This window comes from Lemur catta, chromosome 15, assembly GCF_020740605.2.
Source record: "Lemur catta isolate mLemCat1 chromosome 15, mLemCat1.pri, whole genome shotgun sequence".
Taxonomy (NCBI): domain Eukaryota; kingdom Metazoa; phylum Chordata; class Mammalia; order Primates; family Lemuridae; genus Lemur; species Lemur catta.
Window position 1 is genome coordinate 25,166,226 of NC_059142.1, and position 25,635 is coordinate 25,191,860.

General features: G+C 50.4%; 1 long non-coding RNA gene across 1 annotated transcript in view; it reads right to left on the minus strand.

Annotated features, from left to right (window-relative positions):
- Positions 1–25,635, minus strand: part of LOC123620377 — a 110,773-nt gene that overhangs the window by 17,606 nt on the left and 67,532 nt on the right. The gene's annotated exons all lie outside the window — the stretch shown is intronic.

A 25,635-nucleotide genomic window follows, 5' to 3' on the forward strand; every position in this document is an offset into this window, starting at 1 on the left:
CTCTCTACACTGTGCACCCTTCTTTGGCACTCACCTCTGTGTTACTCAAACGGCTCAGGGCTTCTCTTTTCAGGTTTATGTCTTCTATTTCATTCCCGCATCAGACCAGAAGCTCCCCCAGGGCAGCGGCTGTGTCTCCAACATCAGACTGGGGACATTTCCCAGGACAAGAGCTGTGTCCCACATCAGATCAGGGAGACCTCCTGCCAGGGGCTGAGTCTTCTTCTTCAGCTCGGGGGTACCCTTGGCATATCTCCTTTGTCAGCCTGGAGAAGGTAACACTGCATTTCCTATTCCTTCTGCAGGTCTGGCCGTGGGACTTAGGCCTCGTCCGATGGGGATTGGCTGAGCCTTCTCCCTCCCACCCATTCCCAGCCATGGCTCTCCTGGGCCCAACCAAACAGAAGAGAGAGCAGCCACTGCAGTCACTCCTGGGGTGGGGGCCTATCTCACCAGGGAAGGATCAGTCTAGAATCCTGTGTCCTTCACTGGCCCCCCAACACCTGTTTACGGCACTATTCCAGCTTGCCAAAGGAGCCCAGGACTCCCAGAGCCACAAAGCCACTTGTTAATTAATTGCACCAATTAGCAAGGATGAGGCTGGACATCTGGACCCTCTCATGGGTGAATTCAGACCCTCAGCACTCTCGGGTTGAGGACAGCTGCCCAACAGGGACATTGTCTCCAGCCTGCCAGACCTGGGGCCCCCTGCACAGGCACAGAGCACCCCATGTACACTCTGAGCACCCCAAATGGAGAAGAGAAGCCAGGGCAGGCTGGAGTCAGGGAGCTGTAAACTGGATTACTACGAAAGACTCCCCACTGCAGGTTTCTCTGGAGTGAGAAAGAGGGTGGCAGTGCTTTGCCCAGGGCAGGAAGGAGCCCCTTTAGTGGGGGAACATCTGCACCCCCATTCATGCCCTTGCTTACATCCTGTTTACTCCTCAGCCCCCTTCATCCTCAACACCCAGGGGTACTCATTGTCATCTCTGTGTGAGTGCTGCTCTAGGATCCCAAACACAATGTTTCTAAAACAAAAGCAAAGCTGTAAAGATCCATCACCCCTGCCATTCATCCATTCACTCACTCACTCATTCATTCAACAAATGTTTATCAAGCACTGACTATGAGTCAGGCACTATGATAGCCACTGAGCATGCAGCTGTAACCAAAATATGGTATTTACATACCATGGAATGTTATTCAGCCCTAAAAAGGAATGAAATTTTGACGTATGCTACAACATAGATAGACCTTGAAAACATCATGCCAAGTAAAATAAGCCTGACACAGAAGGACAACTATGTAATGATTCTACTTATATAAGGCACCTAGAATAGGCAGATGCAGAGGCAGAACATAGAATAGAAGTTCCCAGTAGCTGAAGGAGCTGGGGGAAGAGGGAATAGGGGTTACTGTTTAATAGGTTTGGAGTTTATTTTGAAGATGATGAAAAAGTATTGGGTATGGACAGTGGCGATGGCCACCCAACAGTGAGGATGCATTTAATGCCACGGAACTGTACACTTACAAAGGATTGGAATGATAAATACTGTGTGTATATTTTACCGCAGTTAAAAAACAACGAGAAAAACAGAAGTCCCTACCCTCATGAAGCTCAGATTCTAATGGAAGGAGGCAGACAATAAAATAAGTGAAGAAGTGAAGTATGTGGAAGATGGTGACAAGTGCTATGGAAAGAACTGAAGTCAGAGAAAGGAAAAGACAGTTCCAGGTGGGGCTGCAGGTTGAACAGGGTGCTCAGGGAAGGCCTCGCTGCTTGGGGGGCCTTTGGGCAGTAGACGCGGAGAAGGCAAGGGGGTGTGTGGGTGTCTGGGGACAAGCACCAGGCAGAGAGAGCAGAATGCCCAGGCCTGGGGAGGGCGTGGGGCTGGTGTGCAGGGGGCACGGCCAGGGGCAGCAGGGGCGGTATGGAGTGAGCTGAGCCAGGGGAGAGGGTGGGGGAAGGGCGAAGAGGGGATGAAGGTTCACCAGAGGGCCCTGCACACGGAGTGCTTGTCACACGCCCAGCACATACGCTGCGGCACCCAGCACCTCGCCACAAGAGCCTGCCATGCCAGCACCTACCAAGCACCTCTCCCACCCCCTGACCCATCCCTCAGCTCTCTCTAGGGCCCACCCCTCACATCCTGGACTCACCCCTCACCCCTCTAGATCCCGCTCCCTCTGTACTCCTGCCCCCCAGGTACCTGGACACCTTTGAAGCTCCACCCACCATAGCTTCACTGCGACAGCACCCAGACATTCCAGCGCCCACCTGCACAGCCTCAGCCCACCCAAGGTTCTCACAATCTTCATCTCCACTTGTCAGGTGAGTGGGGGTGAAGACACACGGAAGGACTCCAGCTCCTTAACCTTTTTTTAACTCTTCTTCAGCTGGAAGAAGAAGGCCTGAGCCCAATCCTATAAAACAGGATCTCGAAGCTCCCAGAGGCGGCCATGCACGTGTGTGCACATGCGTGTGTGTGCACGTGCCTCCCTCACAGGACCCATGCAAGCTCCACACTGCAGGAGAAATGCCTGCCACAGGCCTCAGTGGGGTAGAAGAGAGAAGGGGGTGGGAGGGTGTAGGCCGTTGGGAACAGCAGCCTGAGCATGTCTATACAAAAGAAAGCCACCAGTTCACTTTCAAACACTCAGAAGCACCCCACCCCATCCCCTTCTGGCCTTATCACCCTTGACTCCTTCTTTCTCACCAACCCCCCGCCACCCCCCACCAGAACCCCGGCAAATCTGGGCAGCTCTACCTTCAAAATCCATCCAGAATCTGATCGCTCTCCACTACTGGTCTGAGCTGCCATCACCTCTCTCCTGGGGGACTGCAGTAGCCTCCACATGGGCCACTGGGCCACCTCCTTCCATGCTTGTCTCCCTACAGCCTGCTCTCAACCCAGCAGCCAGAGGACCTCAAAGTCATACCATGTCCCTGCCCTGCTCAAACCCTGCTCTGGCTCCCAACTTCCTTCAGAGTCAAAGTCCTTGCAACAGCCCACCAGGACCACCCTATCTGACTCCCTCATCCTCCTTCCCTGCCCTCATCTCCCTCCCTGCCCTCCCTCCCTCTTTCCATGGCCTCCCAGTCTCCCTTTGAGTGGTCCAGGCCCAACCCTTCCTCAGGACCCTTGCACCAGCTGTTCCCTCTGCCCAGAAGTCTCTTCCCCCAGAAACCCACACGGTTCACCTTCATCAGGTCTTTGCTCTAATGCCACCCTCTCAAAGAGGCCCTCTTGACCACCCTGTCTAAAATCGAACCTGCCCCACAAGACCCTCTAGGCCCTGCTTCCTCTTTGTTCTTCTGTTTAGCACTACATGAGCACTCTAACGCTTGCAAACTGGTGTGTTCACTGTCTGTCTCCCTCCACTGGAGCATAAACTCCTCGAGGGTGGGCACTGCTGTCTGCTCATTCCTTATCCCCAGTGCTTAGAACAGTACCTGGTACAAAGTCGGCCCTTTGTCAAATGAATGAATGAATGGATGGATGAATCTACCAGGAACTACAATGAGATCAAAGCTCCCTGAGAAGGGGCAAGTAGCAAAAGAAAAAAGAAGAAAATTGACATTTGTCTTGGTCTTTCTGTGAGCTGAGGCTTCACATTTAGAACACTGATGTTCAGAAAGGTGAAGTAACCTGCCCACGGTCACACAGCAAGAAAGGGAAGGAGGAGCAAGATGTGTTTGCTCCAAAACTTGTTTCGTTTGCCCTGTGCTGCCTTCAAAGCTTTGGCATCCTGACCTCCTGGATGGGGCTGCCACCTTGATTGTTCCCTAAAATGCTGTTTCCAACAGATCTCCCCTGCCACTGCCGATAGGGTACCAATCGCACTCCTCCCTTCCCCCACCCACGACATAGCCATTGGGAATTCTTTTCTGAAAAACCCTGGCCTAGGGGTCTGGGTTCTATAACCAAGAACCTGTGTGACCTTGAGCAAGTTCCTGTCCCCTCCGCACTCCCTCACCCCTTTCTGCCCCACCCCAAACACCACACCACACACTGACGCACCAGTAAGCATGGAGCTGCGTTGGGAGATCTTGTATGTCACTCGAAGCCTGCTCTAAGTCCTAGACACCTGCCTTCTCCAGGCAGGGTGGACGCTCTACCCTCCCCGGTTCCAACCAGAGTGTATACAACACAGAGCACCTGGGCTGGGCTTACTGAACTCGGGTCCCTGCTACAGAGCACGCAGTGCCTGTTAAGCTAGTGAATGAAGTGAATAAACCTGAGCACCACAGGCATCCCCAGGTTTTGCCAGGAGGCTGAGGGTCTCTGTGGGCTGGTCATTTGCCTCTTCTGATGAGACCACCCTTCTTTGGCCACATCCACTTTTCAAACCCTCAGTTACTGCAGCCCTGGTCAAAGCCTGCCTGGGTTTATTCTCGTGGTCTGTCTCCCTTAGGTTCGGGTTCAGCCTTGCCACCAGTCAAATGGGGTTATTGTGAGGATTAAATTAGTTTAATCCATGTAAAGCACTTGCCCAGTGCCCCACAATGGTAAATAATAAATGTTAGCTAACGTTGGTGATGGGGGAGGGGCTTCCCGGGAACACATCTATCCTTTCCAGACTTTGCAAGCTCAGCAGAAAGGACAAAAATTGGGGTTCTGAGGCTGAACACAGTCACATGCTATAGTCCCAGCACTTTGGGAGGCTCAGGTGGGAGGATCATTTGAGCCCAGGAGTTCAAGGCTGCAGTGAGCAATGATCACACCACTGCACTTCAGCCTGGGCGACAAAGAGAGACTCCATCTCTAAAAAGAAAAAAAGAAATTGGAGTTCTGAGGTGGAAATCAGCTGAGTGTAAAAAGTTAGGCCATGTGGGGAAGGGGAAGTCTAGAAAAGGGAAACAGATGTTTATTGAGCAACTATTACGTGCTAAGAGTCATCTCCTTCTACCCTCTTTGCGCTCTGAGTCCACGATGCATTGTGGGCCTCCTGCTGAATGCCTGTGCACCTCTGTCATAGCTCACACTGTATTTGCAAGTATTTATTTCCCCATCTGTCTCTCTGTTGTGGAACTCCTTGGAGGAAGGGCTGGACCTTATCCCTGTTTGTGTCCCTGAGCCTTGGAAGCAGGAAGGCAGGCAACTTCCTAGATCAGGAAATGAAGACATAAGGCAGGTCAGTACCTTGCCCAGGGTCTTGTAGCAGGTGGGTACTGCAGCTGGGTTGGACTGGGTGACTCCCCACAGAGGAGTGGGTGGAGGAGACGACCTGCTAAGGAGAACAGAATTGGAGGGTGAGGGTCCTAGCTGGGCACTGGGGACGAGGAGTCTGACCTGACAGCCCCTTCATGATATAGAGGCAGCACCCTCACTGCCACCTTCACTAAGCACTTGATGTGTACCCTGTATCATGCTAAGGGCTTCACGCACATAATCTCATTGCATCCTTCCAGCTACCCTGGGAGGTAGGTCCTATTACTTGTCCCCATTGTATAGATGAGAACACTGAGAGGCCCAGGCAGGCAAAGTGACTGCCCTTGGTCACATAGCCGGGAAGAGGCAGAGTCAACCTTAGAACTCAGTTCTTCCTGACTCCAAAGCCCATGCCCTTAACTGCTACCCTGTTTTGCAGACTTTAGAACAGGCACAAGCTACTCCGCCTCTCCCAGAACGCCCTAGTTCTCACAGTCTCACATTTGAGACTCATTGATTGAATATTGATGGATGTATTTGTGGTCTGGCTCTGGGGCCTCTCAGCCAGGCCCTGGGCAAGGGCAAGAATGGGGGTGAGGCGGGGTCTTCCAACCCCAGGAAAGGCCCTGGGGCTGCTCCCTCCCCAAGCATTCCTGCTTCTGGCGTCCACCACTGCCAACTTCCCTCCGCCCCTGGATTTAAAGTCACAGTGACGATTAATCACCCAATGACATGGAGGGCAGGCTGCAGAGGAGTTAATTAATTAGGGAAATTTCTCCCAGCCCTTTGAAGGTGAAATGTGTGGGGAGGGGATAGGGCCAGGGACAGTTATTATTCAAGCTGAACAAGCTGACATTGGGAGACTTCAAGAACAACTCCAGAGGAGTTTTGGAAGGCTGGAGACCTCAACAGGGTAGCTTGGATCATGCCCAAGATCACCCTCCTTAGCCCAAGTCTAGGCCTTCAGCCACAGAGGGCTGGGGTCCTCCTCCTTAGCTGATGGACTGGGCCTCCCTAGAGGCTGAAGGGCCTCTAGGAACCACGTGGAAGAAGGACAAAGCCATTACCTGCACCACACTCACCAAATAAAAGTAGCCAATAATACTGCATATGCCAAAGCCCCATGGGAATGATTCGGGTGTCATTTGTATGGCTTGGATGGTCCAGACACACAGATAACTGGGAGGGAATTTTTTTTTTTTTTTTTTTGCAACAGAGTCTCACTCGGTTGCCCTGAGTCAAGTGCTGTGGCGTCAGCCTGGCTCACAGCTACCTCAAACTCCTGGGCTCAAGTGATCCTCCTGCCTCAGCCTCCTGAGTAGCTGGGACTACAGGTGTAAACCACCATGATGCCTGTCTAATTTTTCTATTTTTAGTAGAGATGGGGTCTCACTCTTGCTCAGGCTGGTCTCGAACTCCTGAGCTCAAGCGATCCTCCCACCTCAGCCTGCCAGAGTGCTAGGATTACAGGCGTGAGCCACTACGCACAGCCTCTGGGAAGGAAAGCTATCAGACCAGTGCAGGCTCATGGAGGGAAATTGCAGGTGATAGGGAGGTCTGGTCTCTTTAGCCTCCCATTCTTCCCTCCACCACTGAGGACTTGAGGGCTTGACCCTCTTGTGCTGGTGGGGCTCCATGTTATCTGCCAGGCTAGGCTGTTGCCCACAGAGGCAGACAGGGGCTGCCCATCCTCCAGGCAGTTGACTTGGTCATGAGGTTAGGGACAGCAGGAAGTCCCCCACCACCACACACCAAGTATTACCCTTCTGCAATGGCAAAACTTGGAAGCTAGAGAGACACGGAGGTGTGACAGAGAGGTGTAGGACCTGGACCCCACCTTGAAAGCACCCCCAGATCCCCCTATACCATGGACAGACAAGGCAAAGGTCTGAGCCCAAAACATGGTAGATGCAAAGCTTCATGGGAGCACAAAGGAAGCAGGGTTTAAAATGACCAGAGGATCAGGAAAGGCTTTAAGGAGGTGGTGTCATCAGGGCTGAAGACTTGGAAGGAAAGCTGAGATTTCAGTAGGCATTCCAGGCGCAGTGCATGGCCTGAGCAGAGGAATGGAGGTGGCAACTCACACAGTGCATCTGGGGCAGGATGAAACGTGGAGCAGGGCGGCCCCGGTCTAGAGTGGGTGGACAGGGGGCCTGGGGAGGGTTGGACATGAGGCCAGAAAATTGAGGTGGGCTGGTGGTGGAGGGCTTTAGAGGCCAGGACTGGACGTTACTCAAACATAGTGGGAAGTCACCAGGGGTTCTGAGGCACGGCCTGTCATGAGAGAGCTCTGGACTTTAGAAAGAGCACTATGGCAGCAGGGGACAATGGGTGCATTGGGGAGGGGTGAGGAGAGACAGGAAACTAGTGAGGAGGCAGGTTTCATGGTCCAGGAGAGAGATGACGATGGCTTCAGCCAGGAGACAGAGCAAGGGGGAATAGAACTGTGGTTTATTGTCCGCCTTCTCCACCCTGGCCACTGTCCTGGACACTTTTCATTCATCTTCTCCCTTCCACCTCAGGGTTTTTATTATGCCCAGGATTTCTGGGAGACTAGGGGGCTGATACAGCTGGGGTGGGGAGGTTCTGCATACCTGAGCAGGTGTCTTTCCTCCATTCTCTTCTCCCGCCACCCCAAAAGAGAGTCGGCGGCCTGGGCATACCACCCATGCCCAGCTCCGGGACCCCCGTGGAGAAATCATAAAAAGCAATGCCACATAGCCTACGCCACCCCCAGCTCCTCCCCACCCCTGCCCCCTCCAATCATTTGTACGACAGGAAGAGAACCTAATCCCGAATCTGAAAAACTATGTGATGGAGGATTTACAGTATTAGAAGGCAAACAGTGGCAGGTGTAATTAGGAGAAAAATTTGTCATGCTCTCGAGTCGGGGAAGAGAAGGGAAGGTCTGGCATCACAATCTCCCCGGTGTTTACCCAGCGTGCGCACACACGCAGGGGAGCGGGCGCTGGCCACGGGCAGATTAATATTTGATGCAAGGAAGAGAAACGCATGCTGTTCATGTTTATTTAGGATATTGTGAAATACAGTGAAATTTGCAATTTTATTGGATTTGGGGGAACGGTGTTTTGGAGAAGTCTTAAGCCGCATGGTAGGACACGCACATCTCTCTGGAGCATAGAGGCACCAGCTTTGGTGGCAAGCCCCCTCTACCCCCCTTCCCAAATCCAAACTTCTAGTTCCATTCCCCTCCTGAAATGAGAGAGGATTGGCCCCAGGGGTATGGGTGGAATAAGACAGAAATCTCAGCTGGGCCTCTTAATTTGGAGTTTAGTGGCATGTGCCTGGCACAGGGAGAGACCATCTTGGGGGGGAGGGGGTCTTGTCGATTACATGAGGGTTCAAAGCCAAGGTTGGGCAGCTTTAGGCACTGGTGACACTGGCCTGGCTTATCTCGAGCTGGGAGGAGTGGGGAGAAGTGGGAAGAATATGGGATAAAGGACTGTTTTTGTATCCAAGAAACCAGCTGATGGAAAGAGCCTTAGAAGACATGAGTCTAAGCTCCTTCCCCTAATCAAGGGCTTGACTCTCCCATTTCCTTTTCCCCAAGTGGTCTTTTAGCCTGAGCTTCCACTTTTCCAGTGTTGGGGAACTCACTAGTCCATGCCATTGTTGAATATTGCCCAGTGGAGAACTTTTTCTTAGAAACAGCTTCCAAGCTACATAGTTAGGTTGGGGCGGGGGTAGGGAGGATCAGGTCATACTTATGCTCACATGTACGTTAAAATAAAGCAGGCAGGTAGACAGCTAGATAGAGATGCTTGCATGCACAGTGTATTTCTGAAAGAACACACAAAAGTTGGTAACAGTGGTTGTTTCTGGAAATGGAAACTGGATGATTATGAACTTGAGGAGTCTGGGCAGGGAGAGAAACCTACTTTGCACTGTACACCTTTTGTCCAATTTGGAATTTTTAATCATATGCATGTAATATTTTTTTCCTCAATGAAAAATACTATTTTCTTTTTAAAAAGAAAATATTTTCTACTCAAAGAACAAGCAGAAAATAGTATTGCATGAAAAAGCAATAGAGGCCAGGCTTGGTGGCTTCATGCCTGTAATCTTAGCACTCTGGGAGGCCAAGGCAGGAGGATTGCTTGAGGTCAGGAGTTTGAGACCAGCCTGAGCAAGAGTGAGACCCCTGTCTGTACAAAAAATAGAAAATTAGCCAGGCGTGGTGGTACACATCTGTAATCCCAGCTACTTGGGAAGCTGAGGCAGGAGGATGGCTTGAGCCTAGGAGTTTGAGGTTGCAGGGAGCAATGATGACGCCACTACACTCTAGCCAGAGTGACAGAGCAAGACCTTGTCTCAGAAAAAAAAAGCAACAGGATGAGCTATAGGGGAGTAGAAGAAGTAAAAGACAGCAAGGAAACTAAAAATGCCACAGCCAAATTCACACTACTTGTGCACGTGTGTGCATACACACACACACAGAAATCACATAAATCATTTTGTGGAACCAAAGGCTGGCTGTCTCCTTGGAGCTTCCACCCACTTTCCCATTGTCCTAGTTCTATCAACTGGGTCACACAGAATAAGTCCCTTCCCTCTGCCCCATGGCAGCCCTGCAGGTGTTTGGAGATAGAATGAAATCCCACTAGAACTGTGTCTGGCTCCTGTAACTATCTGAGCTGGGTCGAATTGGATCCTGGCCCCCTTTGTACCAGGACTCGTCTCCTCCACCACATCTTGCCACTCCTTTTCTCCAGGACATGGTTTCTCTGGCTCTCTCCAGGCCTCCACCTCTGGCCATGCCCTCAAGGCCTAATACTGGGAGCCCAGAGCTGGACTGGGCCCCCTCCAGGTGAAGGTCGTCTCTGCTGTTGTCTCACACTCGCTGACTTGGACAGAGGCCCAGCCTTCTTCAGCAGCAAACTGTGCACGTCTGAGGCTGGATGTCCTCAGATACCATTCAATTCCCACATTTTAAAAATGGATAACTGAGGCCCAAGACAGGACAGAGACTGGCCTGAGGTCATGGAAACAAGATCTTCCTTGTGTCTACTTCTCCCTCTTGTGAGCCCCCTGAAAGTTCCCAGAAAGAGGGAACTTTGGGATAAGGCCACCAGGGAAGTGAGAACACCACTAGCCAGTCTGATGTTGGAAGCGGCTCTGTGTCCAGAATACACAGATAGCAATAAAACCCTAGAGCTGGGCAAGCCAGACAGGGCCTGAGGTTAACTTCGCCTTGCAGAAAAGACAGAGGTGGGGCAGGCATCAGCACACAGTGTGGTCAGAGTGGGAAGGTGGCTATGCTGATGCTTGTGTGTACCCATCTGTGCGTGTGTGGGTGTGTTGTGCATGCACACGTGAACCTGTGCTGGCGGTGTCTGTGTGCATATCCACACAGGTGTGTGTCTGTGTGTACGTGTGAGTATTGAAAAGCATGCTGACAACAACCAGGGTGTGCGTATGTGTGTGCATGTACCTCTGCGACAGCCCTCAGCACACTGACTTGTCTGCATTTGTTCATAAAGCTGCCTCCTCCCCTGAACTGTGAGCTGAGATTTTGTCCTTTTATTTCTTTATTTATTATTATTTTGTATTTTATTTCAGGATATTATAAGGGTACAAACATTTTGGTTACATTTTGTCTTTGCCTCACCCAAGCGAGGATGCCCTTCCCCTCTACAATGCTCACCGCGTCCATTAGTTGTGAGTTTAATCTTGATATTCCCAGTGCCAAGCAGTCCATGGTGTATGATAGGTGCTCAGTCAGTGTTTGCTGGGCTGAACTGGATTGAATTGAATTGAACTGAACTGGATGGAATTTCCCCAGTGTGTCTCCATGCATAGGGGTGTGTTCCAGGGAGAGGGAATGAATCTGTGCCACGGGGGCAAATGCTGGTGCAGTGTGCATGCGTTTCTGGGGCAAGTCTTCACATTGGCATGTGGGTCTGTGTGCATGCTGTGAACACGCCCTGGCATGAGTGAATTCAAACCACACGGAGGGCATGTGCGTATGTGTGTATGCAAGTGTGTGTGTGTGTGTGTGTGTGTGTGTGTGTGTGTGTGTGTGAACGTGCCAGCTCCAAAAGCCCTCTCATGCATGCAGACAGCCCAGTGACTTCCCCGCCTCAGCTGAGCCAGGTTTTTTCCTCTCTGTAAACCTGGAGCAGCTAAAATTAGTATGAAAATGGTAGTGTTCGGTTAAAAGGAAGGGGGGTGGGAAGAGATGAGGGTGCCCATGAGTGCTATTTTATTTCTCAGTGAGAGGATAAAGTGATTTTTCCTACATAATTTTTGATGTAGAGGCTAAATTAGGCCGGAGAAGAGGGACAAAGCAACTTTCGCCCTCATTAGTATTCCAGCTGCGTTGGCCCAGCCACGGCAGTTATGTATTTTTGCAAGTATGCATATAATTTATTGTGGAGAACACAATTTACATGGTAGTCGATGCCTGTTTTATAGCCTCACAAATAGATGTATGAACTCAAGCATATAATGGCCCAACCAGCAGGCGCAAATACGTTCTAAATCTTCTAAATGTGCTTCACAAAAATGTAACTGAGGAATATAAAACAGATCAATTCTTGCATGTTATATATTGGTTTTTGATTTACAAATCTAATCTGGGACATTTCTTCAGAAATGAGGGGATTTTTCCCCCCTCCTTCCCCTCCTCTTCTTCCACCAACTTCTCCGTGCACAGACCATGTCTGCTGGTCAGGTGCCTGCAGGCATTGCCACCTCTGGGACATACACAGGTGCCCATATATGTGCCTATGTGTGCGTTGCATGCTCTTGTCTAGCTGCCTGTGTGTGCATGCGTGTGCATGTTGGGAAGCTGCAGACCTTGAGCAGAAGGGACCGAGCGGTTTTGTTCCATCTGCATGCCCTCCCCCCATTTGAGGCTGAAAATTTGGGGAAGAGGGCTGATAAGAGAGCCCATGGGGGTGTGGGCATCTCTCAGACTTGCTCCCTCTGGGCTGCTGTCTAAATGGCCTATTTTCTCCGGGATCCAGAAAAATTAAGTGAGTGTCCCAGGAATGAAATTAAACTAGCATGTGTCAAGTTCCATTTATATGTGCATTTTATTGAAAATATTTTTATCAATTTATCTTTATGTGCATGGGTTTTTTTTAAAGCCCATTCCATCAATAGCTGAATGGACACATACACTGTGGTGTCCTCATAAAGTGGAATATAACACAGCAAAGAAAATGAGCCAACTTTTGCTGCATGCCACAACATGGGGGAATCTCCCAAATATGATGTGAAACGCAAGAAGCCAGATCCAGAAGAGGACCTGCTGTATGATTTGATTTATATAAAGTCCAGAGCACAAGCAAAATGAAACTATTGTGTTTAGAGATGGCAACACTATCAAGGAAAGCAAAAGTACTTGCCATTAAAGTCAGGATGATGGTTGTCTTGGGGGAAGAGAGTTGTATGAGAGCATGGGAGGGGCTTCCAGGGAGTTCTTCTTGGTTTCATTGGGTATTCACTTAGTGGTAAATTATTGAGCTATGCTTTTTTTTTTAAAAAAAATTCACTTTTCTGTACATATATTATATTTTACATTAAAACCATTTACAAAAATAGCCCTTAAGGGCTTATAATGAAAAGGTGATGCCCCAGCTCCACCCTCCCCAGCCCTGTTTCCTTGAAGGCTGAAGGCAACTACTAGGAACTATTTCTGGTTGTTCTTTCCACTCTCTAGAAGTGTTGTGGAGCTTCCTTTCAAATCTGTCTACCAGTGACATTTTATAATCCCTTTTATTTCTGTAAGGTCAGTAATAAGGTCTCCCCTTCCATTCTTGATTTTTCTTTTCTTTTCTTTTCTTTTTTTTTTTTGAGACAGGGTCTCATTCTGTCACCCAGGCTGGAGTGCAGTGGTGTCAACATAGCTTTAGCTCACAGCAGCCTCAAACTCTTGGGCTCATGCGATCCTCCTGCCTCAGCCTCCCCAGTAGCTGGGACCACAGGCCTGCGCCCCCACACTAGATAATTTCTTTTTTTGAGACGAGATCTTGCTATGTTGCCCAGGCTGGTCTCAAACTCCTGGCCTCAAGTTATCCTCTTGCCTTGGCCTCCCAACGTACTGGTATTATGATGTGAGCCACCATGCCCAGTCCCATTCCTGATTTTAGTGATTTCAGTCTTCTCTCTTTTTTTCTCCGTCAGTCTAGCTAAAGTTTTGTCAATTTTGTTGCTCTTTCAGAGAACCAACTTTTGGTTTTGCTGATTTTGTCTATTGTTTTTCTATTCTCCATTTTATTTATCTCTACTCTAATCTTTATTATTTGCTTGCTTTGGATTTAGTTTGCTCTTTTTTTTCTAGTAAGGTGGAAGGTTAGGTTACTGATTTGAGATCTTCTAGTTTAATGAAGGTGCTTACAGCTCTAAATTTCCCTCTGAACAGTGCTTTTGCTACATCCCATAAGTTTTTTAGTATGCTGTGTTTTCTTTCTTCCTTTCTTCCGTTCCTCCCTTCCTCCCCTCCTCCCTTCCTCCCTTCCTCCCTACCTCCCCTCTTCCCTTCCTCCCTTCCTCCCTTCCTCCCTACCTCCCCTCCTCACTTCCTCCCCTCCTCACTTCCTCCCTTCCTCCCCTCCTCCCTTCCTCCCTACCTCCCCTCTTCCTTCCTCCCTTCCTCCCCTCCTCCCTTCCTCCCCTCCTCCCTTCCTCCCCTCCTCCCTTCCTCCCCTCCTCCCTTCTTCCCTACCTCCCTTCCTCCCTACCTCCCCTCTTCCCTTCCTCTCTTCCTCCCCTCCTCCCTTCCTCTCTTCCTCCCCTCCTCCCTTCCTCTCTTCCTCCCCTCCTCCCTTCCTCTCTTCCTCCCCTCCTCCCTTCCTCCCTTTAGTATGTTGTTTCCTTTCTTCCTTTTTTCCCTTCCTCCCCTCCTCCCTTCCTCCCTTTCTCCCCTCCTCCCTTCCTCCCTACCTCCCTTCCTCCCTTCCTCCCCTCTTCCCTTCCTCCCTTCCTCCCCTCCTCCCTTCCTCCCTACCTCCCTTCCTCCCTTCCTCCCCTCTTCCCTTCCTCCCTTCCTCCCTTCCTCCCCTCCTCCCTTCCTCCCTACCTCCCTTCCTCCCTACCTCCCCTCCTCCCTACCTCCCTTCCTCCCTTCTTCCCCTCCTCCCCTCCTCCCTTCCTCCCTACCTCCCCTCCTCCCTTCCTCTCTTCCTCCCCTCCTCCCTTCCTCCCTTTAGTATGTTGTGTTTCCTTTCTTCCTTTCTTCCCTTCCTCCCTTCCTCCCCCTCCTCCCTTCCTCTCTTCCTCCCCTCCTCCCTTCCTCCCTTCCTCCCCTCCTCCCTTCCTCCCTACCTCCCTTCCTCCCTTCCTCCCCTCTTCCCTTCCTCCCTTCCTCCCTTCCTCCCCTCCTCCCTTCCTCCCTACCTCCCTTCCTCCCTACCTCCCCTCCTCCCTACCTCCCTTCCTCCCTTCTTCCCCTCCTCCCCTCCTCCCTTCCTCCCTACCTCCCCTCCTCCCTTCCTCTCTTCCTCCCCTCCTCCCTTCCTCCCTTTAGTATGTTGTGTTTCCTTTCTTCCTTTCTTCCCTTCCTCCCTTCCTCCCCTCCTCCCTTCCTCTCTTCCTCCCCTCCTCCCTTCCTCTCTTCCTCCCCTCCTCCCTTCCTCCCTTTAGTATGTTGTTTCCTTTCTTCCTTTCTTCCCTTCCTCCCTTCCTCCCCTCCTCCCTTCCTCTCTTCCTCCCCTCCTCCCTTCCTCCTTACCTCCCCTCCTCCCTACCTCCCCTCCTCCCTTCCTCCCTTCCTCCCCTCCTCCCTTCCTCCCCTCCTCCCTTCCTCCCTACCTCCCTTCCTCCCTACCTCCCCTCTTCCCTTCCTCCCTTCCTCCCTTCCTCCCTTCCTCCCCTCCTCCCTTCCTCCCCTCCTCCCTTCCTCCCTTCCTCCCTTTAGTATGTTATGTTTTCTTTCTTCCTTTCTTCCCTTCCTCCCTACCTTCCCTCCTCCCTTCCTCCCTACCTCCCCTCTTCCCTTCCTCCCTTCCTCCCTTCCTCCCCTCCTCCCTTCCTCCCTTCCTCCCCTCCTCCCTTCCTCCCTACCTCCCCTCCTCCCTACCTCTCCTCCTCCCCTCCTCCCTTCCTCCCCTCCTCCCTTCCTCCCCTCCTCCCTTCCTCCCCTCCTCCCTTCCTCCCCTCCTCCCCTCCTCCCTTCCTCCCTTTAGTATGTTGTGTTTTCTTTCTTCCTTTCTTCCCTTCCTCCCTACCTTCCCTCCTCCCTTCCTCCCTACCTCCCTTCCTCCCTACCTCCCCTCTTCCCTTCCTCCCTTCCTCCCCTCCTCCCTTCCTCCCTACCTCCCCTCCTCCCTACCTCCCCTCTTCCCTTCCTCCCTTCCTCCCCTCCTCCCTTCCTCCCCTCCTCCCTTCCTCCCCTCCTCCCTTCCTCCCTTCCTCCCCTCCTCCCTTCCTCCCTTTAGTATGTTGTGTTTTCTTTCTTCCTTTCTTCCCTTCCTCCCTTCCTCCCCTCCTCCCTTCCTCCCTACCTCCCTACCTCCCCTCCCCTTTTCCTCCCTTCCTCTCCACCTCCCCTCCTCCCTTCCTCCCTTCCCCCCCTCCTCCCTTCTTCCCCTCCTCCCTTTCTTCCTTCCTCCCTTCCTCTCTTTCTTTCTTTTCTTTCTTTCTCCTTTCTTTCTTTTTTCTTTTTTGAAACAAGGCCTCACTCTGTTGCCCAGGCTAGAGTTCAGTGGCACAATCATAGCTCACTGCAACCTCAAACTCCTGGGCTCAAGTGATCCTCCCACCTCAGCCTCCCCGTAACTGGAACTACAGGCATGCACCACTACACCCAGCTAAGTGTTTTTGTTTTCATTCATCTCAAAGTGTTTTCTAATTTCCCTTGTGATTTATTTTTTGAACCATTGGTTATTTATGGGTGTGTTGTTTAATATTTAGATATTTGTGAATTTTCCAAATTTCCTTTTGTTCTTGATTTCTAATTTCATTCCACAGTCATCAGAGAACATACTTTGTGTGATTTCAATCCTTTTAAACTTATTGAGATGTGATTTGTGGCCTAAGATCTGATCTAGCCTAGACAATATTCCATGTGCACCTGAGAAGAATGTGTATTCTGCTGTCGTTGGGTGGAATGTTCTATTATCACTGTTAGAAAATAATGTCTGTTAGGTCTAGTTGGTTAATAGTGTTTTTCTTTTTTTCTTTTCTTTTCTTTTCTTTCTCTCTCTCTCTCTCTCCTCTCTTTCTTTCTTTCTTTTTTTTTTTTAAACAGAGTCTCGCTCTGTTGCCCAGGAGTGCCCTGGTGTCAGCCTAGCCCACAGCAACCTCAAACTCCTGTGCTTAAGAGATCCTCCTGCCTCAGCCTCCTGAGTAGCTGGGACTATAGGCGCTTGCCACCACGCCCAGCTAATTTTTTCTATTTTTAGTAGAGACAGGGTCTCACTCTTGCTCAGGCTGGTCTCCAACTCCTGACCTCAAGTGATCCTCCCACCTCAGCCTCGCAGAGTGCTAGGATTACAGGCGTGAGCCACCGCACCTGGCCAGTTTACAGTGTTTTGCCAGTCTTCTATTTCCTTGCTGATCTTCTATCTAGTACTCCATCCCTTATATCAACGGAATTTTTTAAATCTAACCTACCTGGCGCTTATAACATAGAAGTCACAGCCCCCATTTCAGGAGCCTACACTCCAGTGGGGGTGGGGAGCCTCAGTTCTACAGAGCTGGGCCACTCCTTCCCTGTTCTCTAGTATAGGATGGTCACCCTCACCCCCGTGCTGTCCTGCAGCCTGGGGTCTTGAGCTGCTGTAATGCTCCCTATAAGCCTCAAGTATCTGCCCCTCCCCCATTCCCAGGGTTACTAACCCTGGTGCAAACAAAGCAGAACAGAAGAGGTCTTGGAGACCATATGGAAGTCAGTACCCTTGTTGTAAAGATGGAGAAACTGAGGCCAGAGAAGGCAAAGATCTTGTTCTTGGTCCAGTGATATCCTATCATCAGCTCAGCCCAAAGCACTGTGACTGATTCACTGGTTGTCAAGAAAAAGGGGCCTACTGATGACCCTCTGTGTCATTTCCATTTGTGATGTAGGGCGGTGGTAGACAGGGGCTGGATTAGAGGGGTGAAGAGAGGCTGTGTTGAATGCACACATCCCAGAGCACTTAGAAGATTTACACTTCCATCTCAACTTGCCTACTCTTGAGTTGTGTGAGTTTGAGCAAGTCACTCTCCCTCTCTGAACTTCAGTTTCCTCATATACAAAATACAAAACATCATAATCATTACCACAATTTACTGAGTCCCTACCAGGTACCCAGTATTGTACTTACACAATCTCATTCAATCCTCCCAGCAGCCTTGGAAAAGGTAAGTACCTTTGGCATAGAAGGAAATTGAGGCCCCATAAAGCAAAATAACCCACCCAAAGCCACAGGCATTCAACCATCACTCTCTTATGGCTCCAAAGCAGCTATAGCAGCGAAGCCGCCCGTGCCACATGGCTCCAGCCACTCCTGGAGCATGGGTTTACATGTTTAACGGGGGTGGGGTGGGGTGGGGTGGTGGTTGAAGATGGGCTGCCTGTCAGCTGATGTTTATCACAGGGATTACTGTTCATTTCCTTAGGTGTGATCATGGCCTGGTCAGCTAGTGAGAGGTACACACTGAAGTCTTTTCAGATGAAATAGCCTGATACCTGGGATTTGCTTTCAGCTACCCCAGCAAAAGAAAGAAGAGGGGACAGATGAAACAAGATGGACAAAGCTGATAATTGTTGCAACTCAGTGATAGGTACTTAGGGTTCATTAAATGCTCTCTCTAGTTTTTAATGTTTGAGATTTTTCGTAATAAGACATTAATAAAAACCCTCAGGTGTTCTGACTCCAGGTAGGCTCCACCACAGGAGAGTTGATGGTTCTCACAGGAACTGGCCACTGCTTGGGGATAAGTCTCACACCCCTAAGTGTCCCCAGTGCCAGCAAGAATCTGGTCTCTGGGCGGCGTTGACTGTGTTGTCTGGAACGCGGGTGTGGCTGTGTGACCACATGTGTTTTCCTTCCTGTCCTGGTCACTGGCAGCAAGGAGACCCACTGCTCCCAGTGTTGAACCATGAGGACACAGCCATTTTCTCCCTTGACCTAGGAGAGCCCTCCTGAGGGTTAATGAGAGGGATGGAGGCCTTTGCTTTAAATAATGGAGCAGCGTAGATGGGATGGCCCTTCGGTTCCCTTCCAGACAAACACGCCCCAGCTGGGGGTCCCCACCTGCCAGGAAGGGGAGGCTCCAGCTGGACTTCTAGGCCTGTATTCACAGCTAGCATCCCCATGGCAACAAGCTAGTTACAGGGTCCTCAGCACGGCCCCCTGGGGCCACTTATCTGCACCCCACCCCCACCCCAAGGGCGGCATTAATGGGCTGCTTGCTCTCCTCCCTGCTCTCAGGCCTTCCCAGGTGACTCCCAGCTCAGCCCCCACAGACAATCCCCCCCACCAAACCCGTGTACCGAGCCCAGGAGACAAAAGCCCCCCACCCCCGTCCCTGGCCCAACACACACACACCCATACAGAGGTGCACCTCTCTCACATACTCGCGTGCTGGTACACTCTCCCTCTCCTTCTCCCTCTCTCGCTCTCACACACTCTCACACACCCTCTCTCTCACACACACACACACACACACACACACACACGCTCTCACACGTCCTCTTTCTCACACACGCTCTCATACATCCTCTCTCTCTCACACACTCTCACACACCCTCTCTCTCTCACACACTCACGCTCTCACACATCCTCTTTCTCACACACACTCTCATACATCCTCTCTCTCACACACACTCACACACCCTCTCTCTCACACACACACACACACACACGCTCTCACACGTCCTCTTTCTCACACACACTCTCATACATCCTCTCTCACACACACACACTCTCACACGTCCTCTCTCACACACACACTCTCACACCCTCTCTCACACACACACACACACACGCTCTCACACACTCTCTCACACACCCTCTCTCTCACACACACTCTCACACACACACACACACGCTCTCACACACGCTCTCACGCACCCTCTCTCTCACACACACACTCTCACACACACACACACGCTCTCACACATCCTCTTTCTCACACACACACACACTCTCACACATCCTCTCTCTCACACACTCTCATATACCCTCTCTCTCACACACCCTCTCACACATCCTCTAACACACACACACATACACGCTCTCACACACTCTCTCACACACCCTCTCTCTCACACACACACTCTCACACACACACACACGCTCTCACACACGCTCTCACGCACCCTCTCTCTCACACACACACTCTCACACACACACACGCTCTCACACATCCTCTTTCTCACACACACACACACTCTCACACATCCTCTCTCTCACACACTCTCATATACCCTCTCTCTCACACACCCTCTCACACATCCTCTAACACACACACACATACACGCTCTCACACATCCTCTCTCTCTCACACACACACTCTCTCACAGATTCTCTCACAACATAGCGACACGCCATCTCCAGAAAAAAAAAAGAGAGAGAGAGAGAGAAGTGAAAAATTAGCCGGGCATGGTGGCTCATGCCTGTAGTCCCAGCTACTCGGGAGGCTGAGGCAGGAAGATCACTTGAGCCCAGAAGCTTGAGGTTGCTGTGAGCTAGGCTGACGCCACGGCACTCTCGCCCCGGCAACAGAGCGAGATCCTGTCTCAAAACAAAACAAAATAAAACAAAACAAAAAGAACCACGACGGTGCTGCTGGCAAACACTGCCTGCGTGGAGAGAGCTTACTGTGGCCGCAGCTCCCCACCGGCGCACAAGCTCAGCTAGTCCCCACAAAGTCGTGACGGAGGTGGAGCTTCCTGACCTCCCAGACAGGAAATGGAGGTCCGGAGACGTGAAGAAACTCATTCACGCCCCAGAGCGATAAAGTGGTCGTGTGGGAACTGCAGCCCAGGCAGCCGGCTCTGCATCGACCTCCGTGCCACACTGCAGTGCCCAGGAAGCAGCGCCGCTGTCATTACAGAGAGGGGACAGGTCGCAGACCTGCTCAGCCCCAGAGCCCAAGCCCTCACTAGGCAGAAGAGGAGCGAGGAGCGAGGGCCCGAGGGGGCAGCCCTCGCTGAGGTCACTCCTGCGGTCAGCAGCAGAGCCCTGGGCACTGTCGGGTCAGGTGCGCCAACCTCGCGTTCCCTGGAGCGCCCCCACATGCGAGTGCTGAGGAGAGTCGGCATCTGCCTTGGAGGGGCACAGGGACGGGAGCCAGAGTAGGGTTCTCGTTGGCAGAGCACACTGAGTCCCACCATAAGTCCCCCCACTCCTCTGTTTTATCCTTACTTCCTCCATCCCCCCTTCTCTCCCCGCTCTTCCTTCCTTTCCCCTTAAACAAGTTTGACCGAGTTCAGCTCCTCATACGCCATCTCTCACCCGCACCGAGACTGCGCCCCTTCCCTGCCCCATCCGCCAAGCCGCACAACACACGGAGACCTCTGCCACCTCCGCAGAAGCCTTGGCCCTGGGAAACAAGCCCCTGCAACCTCTTGCTTTCCTCATCGGTGAAATTGGGGTGTAGAGACCTAATTCTCAAGGTTGCTGTAAGGAGTCATTGAGAGACCTTGGAAAAGCCCAGAGCAAAATGCCTGCACGTGATGGGCACTCGCAAAATGCGGCTTAGTTTGACTGCCATTATCCCCAGTTCTCTGCAGCCTCCCCAGTCCCCTGGCACATCCTGGCCCTCTGGACCTCAGGCTCATGCAGTTCTTCCTTCCTTCAAAGACCAGGCGTCGAGAGCACCGGGGGCTGGACCCTGTGCCGGGGGCTGGGCTGTGATGTTCGGTAAGAGGCCGCCCTCCAATGGGACCCCTCACCTGGCAGAAGAGAGAAGCGAGGGTTACAGCAAGTAAGCGAGACCGCCCCATGCACAGAGAAGCCTGCAGACAACCAGCTCCAGTGGACCTCACTGTGGGGTGCACATTAGAATCCCCTGGGACTCCCACGCCCAGGGTGCACCACAGATCCATTACATCAAAATTTCTGGGGGGGGGGGAGCCCTGGCACGGGTATGTTTTATAATAAATCCCCAGAGGCTGAGACTCACTGCTGAAATAAATGCTGCCCCCCAGGCATGAGCAGAGAGGTCCAGGGCTCCCTGGGGAGGCCGCGGCGGGACAGGGCACTGGGCACACAATCTGACCAGCGGCAGTCACCCAGCCACCCACCCCACACGCAAGAGAAAGGGATAGGAAGGAATGGTTGGGGGTTGGGCAGCTGGGCGGTAGGGCGACTGTGTGCCTGGGGTGGTGGGTAGGGGAGGTGGGAGAGCCCAGGGCTCGTCCAAGCCGCACCCACCCCTCTAGCGCTCTGACACCAAGGCAGTTCCTCCCAGTGGCCTTGCCTACCACTTGCCTAATAGCTGCGGTATCATAATCGAGTTGCCCATGGAGCTGAAGTGGACCACAGTGTTTCACGGGATTGCTGGTCACAGTCTAGGTTATGGAAGGAGGCAGAGCCCAGCATCACAATTAGGAGAAGGTCTGGTGCCCCCCCCCCAACACCACCAAATTGTGGAAGCAGGAAAGCTTAAACCAAAAAAAAAAGAAAGAAAAGATTGCCTTTAGACACATGAACTCTTTTTTAAAGTTTTATTTTATTCTTAATTGATACATATTAATTGTACATATTTATGGGGTAGAGTGTGATGTTTCAATACTTGTATATGTTGTGGAATAATCTAATCATGGTATTTAGCACATCCATCACCTCTAACATTTATGATTTCTTTGTAGTAAGAACACTCAAAACCCTCTCTTCTGGTTATTTTGAAATACACAGTACAACATTGTTAATTATAGTCACCCTACCTGCAATAGAACACCAAAATTTATTCCTCCTATCTAACTGTAACTTTGTACCCATTATCAGTCTCTCCCCATCTCCCCTCCCTCCCCTCCCAGTTTTCTGGTAACCACTATTCTACTCTCTGCTTCTATGAGAACAACTTTTTTAGATTCCTCATAGAAGTGAGATCATGAAGTATTTGTCTTTCTGTACCTGGCTTATTTCACATAACATAATGTCCTCCAAGTCTATCCAAGTTGCTGCAAATGACAGGATCTCATTCTTTTTTATGGCTGAATAGTGTTCCATGGTGTATATACACCACATTTTCTTTATTCATCCATTGATGGACACTTAGGTCCATTCCCTATCTTGACTATTGCTGTAATAAACACGGGAGTGCAGATGTCTCTTTGACATACTCATTTCATTTCCTTTGGACTTATACCCAGTAGTGATATTGCCGAATCATATGGTAGTTCTAGTTTTAATTTTTTGAGGAACCTCCATACTGTTCTCCGTAATGGCTGTACTAACTTATATTTCCACCAATAGTGTATGAATTCCCCTTTCTCCACATCCATACCAGCAGTTACTTTTTTGTCTTTTTGGTAATAGCCATTCTAACAGGAGTGAGGTGATATCTCATTGTGGTTTTTATTTGCATTCTCTGATGATTAGTGATGTTGAGCATTTTTTCATATACCTATTGGCCATTTGTATGTCTCCTTTTGAGAAATGTCTATTCAGGGATTTTGCTCATGTTTTAGTCAAATTATTATTTTTTTTTTTTGCTATTGTTTGTGTTCCTTATATATTCTGGATATTAACCCTTATCACATGGGTAGTTTGCAAATACTTTCTGTAGATTGTCTCTTCAACTCTGTTGATTGTTTCCTTTGCTGTGCAGAAGGTTTTTAGTTTGGTGTAATCCCATTTGTCTACTTTTGCTTTTGTTGCCTGTCTTTTTGAGGTCTTATCCAAAAAAAAATCTGTTCCCAGACCAATGTCATAAAACATTTTCCCCACGTTTTCCTCTGGTAGTTTTATAGTTTCAGGTCACTGGACTCTTAAAGCTAGAAAGGGCTTTAGAAATCAAATTGTCCAACTCCTCACTATACAGATAGACAAACTGAGGCCCAAAGAAGTGTGTGCTGGAAGTCACCAGCATCTAAGTATCAGCGTTGCTGGTGAGATTCCCTGCACAGGCCGTGGGTCGAGGAGCAAGGATGGGTGATACCCTCTTGTTATTCTAAGAGGCTGCCAAAAAATCATGCTTGAGGCAGGTGAACCAAGATATTGAGAAAGGGGCCTTATTTGTTTCCTGGGGCTGCTGCAACAGATCACCACAGCTTGGTGGCTTAAAACAACAAAAACATATTTCTCTCACAGTTTCAGAGTCCAGAAGTCTGAAATCAAGGTGTTGATAAGGCTAGCTCCTTCTGGAGTCTCTGAAGGAGAATCTATTCCATGTCTTTCTCCCAGCTTCTGCCAGCAACCTTGGTGTTCCTTGGCTTATATCTGCACCACTCCAACTCCTGCTCCATCTTCACACGTGCTTCTCTGCATTTTTCTTGTCTCAAATCTCCCTCGCTTGTCTCTTATAAGGAAACCAGCCATTGGATTTAGAACCCACCCTAAATTCAGGATGATCTCATCTCAAGATCCTTAACTTAATTACAATTGCAAAGACTACTTCTAAATAAGGTCACGTTCACAGGCACTAGGAGTGGGTTTGGGACACACCTTTTGAGGAACATAATGAAACCCACTGCAGGAGCTCCCTGGGTCACCATGGAAGAGGGGAGATGTGGTGGCCCCAGAGGCAATGCTCTACGTTATGGCCTAGCCACCCAGCCAGCGTGGAGTGTGCCCTCCTTACTCATGCCCACCCTGCAGATGAGTAAACTCAGACCTCCTGCTGGCTGCTGCTATCAGGGGCCAAGCCCAGTTGTGTTCTGAAGCACAAAGTCTTGGACAGGACATTTTTTTGCATCCTCCCCACATGCCGGGCACTGGGGTGGGTGGTGGGGAGGAGCAGATTTCCTGGTTCCGAGGCTCTCACAGTCCCATGAGGGAGCCACAAGCCACCTCCCACACAAAGGCCTGCAGATGCCTGGCAGAGGCTGACACAGTGCTGTGGAGCAGAGTATGTGGGGCAGCTGAGGGGACAAGAGGAGATAAAGGAGGGTCAGGAGGTGATGGGAAGGACTTCAAAGGAGAGAAGTAGAGAGGAGGTTCCCATCTAAGGGCCAGAGCCCTAAGGGCCCTTGGTTCAGAAAAAGAGTTGTGCTCCAGCCCAAGTGTATGATTGTGGGGGTGGATGCAGGGAGAGCCCCCCACTGGGAGCCCCCAGGTTGGCCCCAGGAGATTCTTAGTGCACCTAGTGTCATGGGCTGTGTCCTTTGCTGACCTCTCTGCAGGCTCTGAGCTCCTGAGAGCTTGAGAGCGAAGGCTAGGTATTCCACCAGAGCATCCCCAGGATAGGGCCTGGCATAGCACAGGTGCTCAGCACGTTTGTTGGCTAAATGACCAAAGGAACAAAGGACTGCTTTAGAAAGGAAGTCCCCTGAGCACCTCGAGGTGGGGGACCACCCACCAATCTCACCTCCAACACATCGCACCATGACCACCATCAGTGACTTACTCCTTGGTTTCTTTACGTACCACCCTTGATACACACACTGATTTGAGGCAGCTTGTAAAAAACACACGACAGGGTAAAACAAAACTTAAATAAATGGAGGTGAAACCAGGACAAAGGGAAAACGTGGGTAGATACCAACAATGGCATCACCCATTGCGTACCCACTGTGTGCAGGACACAGATGGACGCTTCTAGTCTCTCAGGGCAGAGCAGAGCCTGGCAAGGGAGGACACTGGTCTACTTAGACTCCCAGAGCTTTATATTTGGAAAAGCTCCTGAATTCAATCTCCTACACCAAGTGGAATGCTCTCTACTTTATTCATTCATTCACTGGTCCATTTGTTAATTTATTCAACTAACCTTTATTGAGTACCTACTATATGCCTGCTGATAAGCACTGATCAGAGATGATCTTTGCTTTTTACGAGGTGCCCTGCAGGGAAGACAGACTCAGATGCAGAGGCTGTGGCCTCTTAGTAGGAGAGAGAATGGAGCCCAGGTCCAACCCTAGTTTTCTGGACTGGGAAAGGCAACGACATGAGGCATTCTAATAGGCCTTTTCACCTATTGTATTTCATTGAATGTTTCAAGGTACAGTGTGACCTTGGGTGAAGTACTCAGCATCTCTGTGCCTCCAGAACCTCATTTGTAAAGTGGAGACAATTAAAACTTAAAGGACTTAATATACCAATGTTAGTTTCTTAGTTTTGACAAATATACCATGGTGACACAGGATGTTAACAATAGGGTATACTGGGTGAGGGGTTACGGGAACTCTCTGATCTGTCTTTGCAACTTTTCTATAAATCAAAAATTATTCTAAAATAAAAGATTTATTTACAAAATGAAAGGATCTGTCTCATGAGTTTGTGGTGAGGAAGGCTTCCTAAGCATGTTATAAGTAGTGGTAATGATTGCTTAATTCTCACAAAATACTGTGATGGAGGTTTATTATTCCCATTTTTCAGACTAGCCTCAGAGAAGTTTGGTGACCTGCCTGAGATCATACAAATAGCCC